The sequence below is a fragment of the Dreissena polymorpha genome, chromosome 3, assembly GCF_020536995.1.
Source record: "Dreissena polymorpha isolate Duluth1 chromosome 3, UMN_Dpol_1.0, whole genome shotgun sequence".
Taxonomy (NCBI): Eukaryota; Metazoa; Mollusca; class Bivalvia; order Myida; family Dreissenidae; genus Dreissena; species Dreissena polymorpha.
In genome coordinates, this window is record NC_068357.1 from 44,579,555 (window position 1) to 44,585,785 (window position 6,231).

The 6,231-nt window shown below is 32.4% G+C and overlaps 3 non-coding genes across 3 annotated transcripts; 2 read left to right on the forward strand and 1 right to left on the reverse strand.

Annotated features, from left to right (window-relative positions):
- Nucleotides 1-1,235: 1,235 nt before the first annotated feature.
- Trnas-aga (transfer RNA serine (anticodon AGA)) lies at nt 1,236-1,317 on the reverse strand. The gene has a single exon. It is a non-coding gene; the product is annotated as a tRNA-Ser (tRNA).
- Nucleotides 1,318-5,198: 3,881 nt separating this feature from the next.
- Trnaa-ugc (transfer RNA alanine (anticodon UGC)) lies at nt 5,199-5,270 on the forward strand. The gene has a single exon. It is a non-coding gene; the product is annotated as a tRNA-Ala (tRNA).
- Nucleotides 5,271-5,616: 346 nt separating this feature from the next.
- Nucleotides 5,617-5,688, forward strand: Trnaa-cgc (transfer RNA alanine (anticodon CGC)). The gene has a single exon. It is a non-coding gene; the product is annotated as a tRNA-Ala (tRNA).
- The last annotated feature ends 543 nt before the right edge of the window (nt 5,689-6,231 follow it).

Genomic DNA, 6,231 nt, shown 5'->3' on the forward strand with positions numbered 1-6,231 from the left:
TTGTACCATGAAGAGCTAGCGTAGTCAAAATGGCATTGAACCAATTAGTTACATAACAATTTTCTTAATTCCATATTCAAACAGTGGTTTTGTCTTTACAAGAATCTTATTCTTGAGTTCGCCTTAATAATATTATTATTAACAATAGATGTAGCAGAAAGATCAGTGTCAAATATTGAACCAAGGTATTTAAAGGGGCCTTTTCACAGATTTTGGCATATTTCTTAGTTTGTCATTAAATGCTTTATATTGATAAATTTAAACATTGGATATTGAAAGCTCCAGTAAAAAAATCAAGAATAAAATTTAAAAAAGGAAAAAAAAGTAGCCGGTACCGGAGTCCTGGAGTTAGTCTGAAGTTAAAACGCACTATCTCTCTCAGCTTTTCCACCGGGTAAACACAGGTTAAGTATTTTATACCTTATATAAGCAATCTTTGTAGTTTCGTTAATTCAAACGACAACAACAGAACTCTCCAAATTATTCAATCGTTTCGCGTTGCAACGCTTTATAATGTTCAGGTTTTTAAGGTAGCGCACCTCTAATGGGCACATATCCAAATATAATTTAATGAATTATTTTCCTAATCAGCATCATTTCATTGAACTTCATGCAAATTTGTAGGTAGGCTTTCCATGCTTTTTACAAAAATATACCGATGTTTTCAAAACCACCCTCAGGCTCGGCTTTTGTCCAGTTTATTTTTAACCCTGGGGTATATAAAAGTTCCATAATTCATTCAAATTTCCAAATATGGGCATGCAGTTGGTGTGTACAGATGCAGTAAAGGTGTTTAAAGTTTAAAAAAGATGAAATAAGTATTATTTTACAGACATTTATTTTTTACAAATTTTAATCTATGGAATAGCGCCATGAAATGTAAGTGATTGCAGCCAAGTAAAAATTGGGTCGGTTAAAAACAAAGTGTCATAAAATTCAAAATAGTATCATTTAAGTTATATTTTAAACTTAGTTTTTATAGAAACACTATAAACAGCAAAAATACCAAAAATAGACAGATTTACCGTTTACTTTTTGAAATAAAAATAAAAATGCAACATGCATCATTCGTATTTTCAGCAGTAAATTAATCAATTAAGCCATAACGTTGTTTTAATTTTAAAATTGAAGGATGTGCATACAATTTTCAACATGTTTAACAATAAACATAGCTTATGTGCTATATTAAATCAAATTACGTTAGAAAAGAAATAAAACGCGTCGCAAAAAGTATGCGATGTCGGCAGGAATCGAACCTGCGCGGGAAGATTCCAAAAGATTTCTAGTCTATCGCCTTAACCACTCGGCCACGACAACTTCAAATCAGTGAAATCTTAAATTAGATATCCATAAGTAAACAGGTAAAAAGGCTCGCTCGATCTTTGAAGAAATCGCGAAATCGTATTTTTCAGATGATAATTGGATCAAAGTCAATATTTATAGTGAAAATAATGTATTCTTAATGAATAAGTTAAACATATATCAAAATTCGAAGTTTGAAAAAAATGCATCTCTCGGAAATAAGCGATCATTGAAGATCGGCAATGATCGTAAAATAAATCGCGGGAAATCATTAGAGGTGCGCTACCTTAAATCGTCAAAAGATGCATCTAATGGCTATATTAGACCATAGTAAATGTTCAATATTTCTGTTTCCTCAAAAATATCATAACTAAAACGAAAATTTGCGAATCTGAAACAACTTTTTTCAATTTTGTCAATTTACCAAACCGTGAAAAGATCCCTTTAACAGATGATTGAGAAACAATAGTGTGATCATTACATTTAACATTAAAGTTATGAAGTTTAGATAATTTCCTTTTGGAACCAAACACTAAACATTCAGTTTTTCCCAAGGTGAGTTTGTTATCAACTAACCATTTACTGCAATTTTGAAGTTCTTTACCCAAAACACTACTGATGAAACTAGGATCTTTGTGAGAATAAAGAATGGCACTGTAATCAGCATAAAGAATAATTTTACATAAATAAAATAATCAAAAATCACTAATATCCTATATCAGTGTTAAGACATTATGAAATGGATATGGGTGTGACAAGTAACAATAACCCTAAACATTTACATCACAGAACATCTGAGATCTACAATTACTGGAAATAATTTATATGTTGAAAGTTAATATAAAGAGGGCAATACAAAAGAAAGTACAAAAGTAGTAATAAAGACAAAACAATCAGTTGACAATGTTAAGATCTATGCCGTTTGTTGACAATAAGGGAACAATTACCATTCTTAACTTTGAATTTTGCAGGTGTAAATACATGTATGTAAATCAGAACACAAGAATTTGTTTCCCAATCACTTTGAGCTATATAAGTGCCCAATGTTTACACTCAGTGAATTTGTAAAACCATAACGAACCTGGTGATGGAAAGGTAATGGATCAGCCCTGTTTTAGCCAATTAAGTGTTAATTGGTTATTCCAATACTTGGGAGACATCAATACCGGTAACACTCATAAATCAAATAAGAATACCGTTTTTTCATGCCCCCGGCTTTTTAACCGTCAATCTGTCTGTTTGAAAACTTAAACATTTCCCATAACTTTTGCAATATTGAAGATAGCAACTTGATATTTGGCATGCATGTGTATCTCATTGAGCTGCACATTTTGAGTGCTGAAAGGTCAATGTCATCCTTAAAGGTCAAAGGTCAAATATATGTCTTCAAAGCAGCTCAATAAGGTGCATTAACACATGTATGCTTCTGACAAACACATCTCTTGTTTTTAAATGAAAAACCACAGACATTATTGGAATTTGCCTCATATTAGGCATTGTGTATACTTTTTAAAACTCAATTTTCCACACTATGAAACAACTTTAAGAAAAAGGCACCAACACATGCTCCTCCATCACCTTTGCACGCAAAACAAAGAATCAGTTTTTTATAAGAATATTTCAAAATAGGCATGAGTCAGGGGCAATACTGTCAAAATGCACTTTAATAACTCTGGTTACATGCGGCTGTAGTATATTTTCTCTGTAAATTTACAGCAAAACACATAATGTCATCATCATAATTGTATAGCTTAGAATTCATTTTATACTACATGTATATAAATATGTTATGAGGTCTTATTTATACAAATGAACCTGGATGTTTATGAAAAACACCATCTCCCTGTAAAGAGAGAAGGCATTTGTTCACTAGTAACATTGTGTTCAGTAAATTGCAAGCAACATGAAAAATTTAGTTCCCCAGTCATCGTGTTTTTTAAGAGTTCAACTTTGCTTAAGTAATAATGCATCAATGTTGATTCTAAAGAAAAAGAGTAATCATTTATGCCTAAACTTTTCTGCTGTGAGAAGCAAGGACGTCAAACACAAGCTTTACACCATTATTTAGTCATTTATGGTATTAGTTATTTAACAATCTAAAATGAATGTCCATTCTAAGTTTGCTGTCATATTCTTCCCTCAAATTATACATGTTTATTGCATAATTGAATGTTCATGTCCATGGATCACAATGTAGCCTCTTTTCCTGTATATTCGGCCACTTAAAGAGTGAAATTGACTTTTTCTACTGAATGAAAAGATTTTCAGCACAAACGAGACATTTAATTAAACATTTGATATCTTCCCCACAAAAGTATGGCAAAATTATTTTCAACGCAGGTATTTCCTTAGTAACAGGCCAATTCAAGGTGGGCACCCTAGCAACCCTGATACATGTATGTTGGTATCTTTCCTATCAATCTGTTCAGTCATTATTTTTATAGAAAAACACAGAACGTTTTAAGTAATTTGGATATAAATCAATCAATAAATATTCTAATGGACTAATAAACACACAAACACCGTTTAAACTTGAATATTTTCAGAATTATTGGTTTTTACTCAGCATGTGTAGCTGATTTTACTTAATTTTTACCTAAATTTAAATTTTCCCTTAAAATAAAAAACATTCGCATGTTTTTAAGCTAAATAGAAAATACAACACGTATGTTATAGACTTTTTAAAATAAGCATTACTTACTTAAGTTTTATCAGAAATATGTCATTATTACCAAAATAAATGGGTGAATGAATCTATTGGAATGGATGAAACAATAGGAAAGAAGGATATATAGAAACAAACTTTATTTTGAATTATTTTTTTACAGTTATTTATTTAATATTAGGTAAATTTTGGGATACACTAAAGCAAATATTAACATTTGTCTCAAAATGAATCATCCTCTGAAGCCCCCGATGGGAATCAAAACCCATACCTCTTTCCTCTGGTGAGAAAAGTATTCTATCTTAAAATACAAGGGCATGTAAGAGGATAGTAAAGTTAGAGGAAAACTAGCAATTTCAAAGGAACTTTTTCACAGATTTAGACATGTATTGAAGTTTGTTAATGAATACTTTAAATTGATAAGTGAACGTTGGAACAAAACACCTCAATAAAAAAAAACAATAATAAAATTAAAAAAAAGAAAGGAAGTCTTCCTTAACTGAACTCGATCCACTGACCCTTGGAGTAAAAATCATGTGCTTAAACCAATGGGCCATCAGTGCTCCCATATAGTCAGTGGTTTATTTAATACTTTATATAAGCAATCCTTGTAAGCAAACATAAGAACTCTCCAAATTATTTTTTTAATTAAATACTTTTTTAATAAATGCAAATATTGAATCTAAAAAGCTGCAATAAAAAACGAGAATAAAATTAAATAAAAATATAAAAGTAACCCTCAAATGAGCTCGAACCATTGACCCGTAAACGTCTACCGTTGAGACCACTCGGCCATCCATGCTCATACAATGAGTGACGTATTTCATTCTTTATGTAAGCAATCCTCGTAGTGTCACAAAATATAACGAAAACAGTCGATTTAATTTTTAAATTTACTCAATGTCAATACTGGCATCTTTAAATTTTAACAAGTTTGTAAGTATGTTGTGGGAATTCACAGATCTACATTAAATTATTACTTAAACAATGTCATCTTGAAACAGACGAGCTAAAAAAACATTTTAATTTTCCTCTACGAGGCGTTTGAAACGAGGGGGCCGCCATCTTGTTTTCAAAAGTAGTTCCAAATCCAATATGACGGCCGCCTTCTTTCATCAGAGAGACGGTGTGGTGTAGCCCACTGTCCGAAGTGTTCAGATTGGGCAAATACGCGAACCGGTGAAACTTTGTGATTTTTTATATTGTTATATTGCCATCGCATTCAAGGTGTGGGGATGTAGCTCAGTGGTAGAGCGCTCGCTTTGCATGTGATAGGCCCGGGGTTCAAATCCCCGCATCTCCATATTTTTTTTTTCGCTACAATATTAAAAACAAATAAAATAAATCAAATAAAGCTGAACATAAACTTCAAGCAGTTAATTAATGGCATAAATAACGGCTTTTTAAAATAGCACACTTTTTTACAATATCCAATAGCGACAGGTCAGATTATAGTGGATTTAATGAAGATATACGGCAAGTATCGCCATGAATCTCACATGATTATTCAATAATATATTTATAGACCTTTTATAACACCTTTATTTCACATTTGTTAATTTCAAAGAGGCATTGATTTTAAGGCATTGACCGGTGTATTATATTTTTAATATCTTTATATTCACATGTAACTGTGAATGTTATCGTGAGGGGATGTAGCTCAGTGGTAGAGCGCTCGCATCGCAAGTGAGAGGCCCCGGGTTCAATCCCCGGCATCTCCAAGTTTTGTACCATTTTCTGCCACAACATAAATAAACCATCCCCCCCTTAAAAAAACAACATCATAAAACAACAACAAAAACAACAACATCAACATCTTCTTATAATTAGTAATTTATTAATAAATTTATAAGTACCTATAACTTATCACAGGGACTGTGCAAAATAATAAAAGATCACATGGACTGGGCAAATACGCGAACCGGTGAAACTCTCTGGTTTTGTATAAAATCAAAACTTCTTTATTCCACTATCCTAGCAACCACCTAGTTACTAATAAAGGCGCTATAGAGCGCGAAGCGCGACACGTATTATTAATTGTAATAATGTGTATTTATAAAGAAAGCAGCCGCTTATCAATGAGGAGCACCATCACAGCACCCCAGTCTCATTACTATCAAGTCCTCCTACAGGTTTTTTGAAGAACCACATATCGAAGTCGCAGGCCTGACTCGTATCTTGCCAGTGGTATGGACCCTTTGGTATGGACCTTTAACCCCGCTCACTAGACAGCGTTTAAACCTCCGGGTTTACACGTAAACCGA